Genomic DNA, 1879 nt, shown 5'->3' with positions numbered 1-1879 from the left:
AGGGGCTTCCCAGCAGGGGGCAGGGGGGAGCCGAAGTGCCAGTCTGTGTCCGGGCTCTGAGTAGAGGGGCATGGATCAAACCTGGATCAGGCCTGAGGAGCAGTGATGACCACTCCTGGTGCTCATGCCTGGACCTGAGACACTCCGGCCACTCACAGTCACGCAGGACCTATTGCAGGACCAGGCCTCTCCTTCCTGGCCTCTAGGTATGTCCTGGGTCTGTCTGGCGTGGAGTTCACGGGGCGGAGGGTGGGCAGCGGACACTGAGGGCAAGACCCATGTGGGCCTTGGTCCCTGGGCAGGAGCCCAGTACTGTTTATGACATTTTCCTGCTATGCTGGCCTCAGATAGTGACTTTGGGGGATCAGAGTCAGCCTGATATGAGCCTACCTTGCAGCTCATACACCCCATCCACCCTGACAAAGGCCCACGAGGCCCAGCCTTATTCTCAGAATTGATTCTGGGAGAGGTCGCCTAGCAGAAAGCCTCCACAGGGCAGGCTCCTGGGGATGGCCTGAGTCTTCCCGTCCAGGGGCACCATCTGTCCTAGCCGGAGGCCAGGGTGGCTCTACAGAAATAGGCACATGAAGCGGAAAGGCAGTTAGGAGAGTCTGTGGAGCCATGGTGGACTCCCAGGCCAAGGTGGATGGAGGAAGAGCCATAACGCAGGGGTAGGAAGCACCAGCAGGGGACAGCCTGGGGTGGAAGGAGCAGGTCTGTGGGGACAAGTGAAAGGAAGAGGAGGGAACATGGAGGAGGGAAGAAGTAGGCCTGTGGGTGAAAGCCAGAGGTCAGAAGGGGGCCTGAGGGTAGAAGGAGCAGGACCTCCCCATGAGGACGGAAGGAGACGTGAAGTATGTGGGAGGCCTGGGATGGTAGGAGGAAGGCCTGCCGGGAAGTTAGTGAGAAGGGAAGGAGACACGCGGGCTGGAAGGAGCAGGCCTGTGGGAAAGAGTTAGGGGCTTCAGCAGGGCAAACGGGGGATGGAAGGAGCAGCCTTCACAAGAGGACCCAGTCTCACAAACAACAGTGAATTCTTACGGTATTCATGAGCTGTGTCAGGGGTCAGCAAATCTTTTCTCTGAAGGGCCAGAGACCTGGGCCCTGCAGTCACAACTCTTCCCTTCGTGGCTGTCTCAGAAAAGCATAAGTGATTGAGCATGACTAGGTTCAATAAAACCTTATTCATGCACACTGTAATTTGAATTTCATGTAATTTTCACACCATGATATATTTTTTTCATTCATTTAAAAACATAAAATCACTCTTGCTGCTGCTGCTGCACTCTTAGATGGCAAGAAATCCCAAAGCTGGTGTAAACCAGAGTGTTCACTTGAGCTAGAATAGTAAAGTTTTTAAAAATAATAACATGCAAATGTAACAATATGCAATACTCAGCTGCCCATGGAGATGTGCAACTGTGTGCACTGCTGGTAAATGTTGTCAAGCAGCCCAGATTCTTCTAGGAAACTCCTTGGCAGTGTATTGGTGGGAGTTTAAGCTAGAACAGTCATTTTAGGGGAATTTGACAGTGCCCACCAACTTTTAAATATGCTCTCCTTCCAACCAGCAATTGCCATTTTCAAAAAATCCATCCCACAGGAATATGTGTTGTGAGTGCAAGAATGTGGCATCATTTGTAAAAGTAGAAAACAGTGATTTTATTAGGGAGTTGAGATAATATCTGTGAAAGGATGTGTTGGTTCCATTTCCACCTGTATCTACACATTATCCCCCTCGTGATCGGCCTGAGGGTTGAGGCCTCTCTCTGGTCGTGGAGGAACTGGGACAGTCTTAGATGGGAGATGGTGGAGCTGGAGCAGTGGAGGGGAGGGGGCCTCACCCGTGGCTGGCCAACCCGGGGAGCGGACTAGATGA

Source organism: Bison bison, unplaced genomic scaffold (assembly GCF_000754665.1).
Source record: "Bison bison bison isolate TAMUID 2011002044 unplaced genomic scaffold, Bison_UMD1.0 scf7180017864248, whole genome shotgun sequence".
In the NCBI taxonomy this organism is placed as follows: Eukaryota; Metazoa; Chordata; class Mammalia; order Artiodactyla; family Bovidae; genus Bison; species Bison bison.
The sequence above is the reverse complement of the archived record's forward strand: the minus strand, read 5'-3'. Positions refer to the sequence as shown.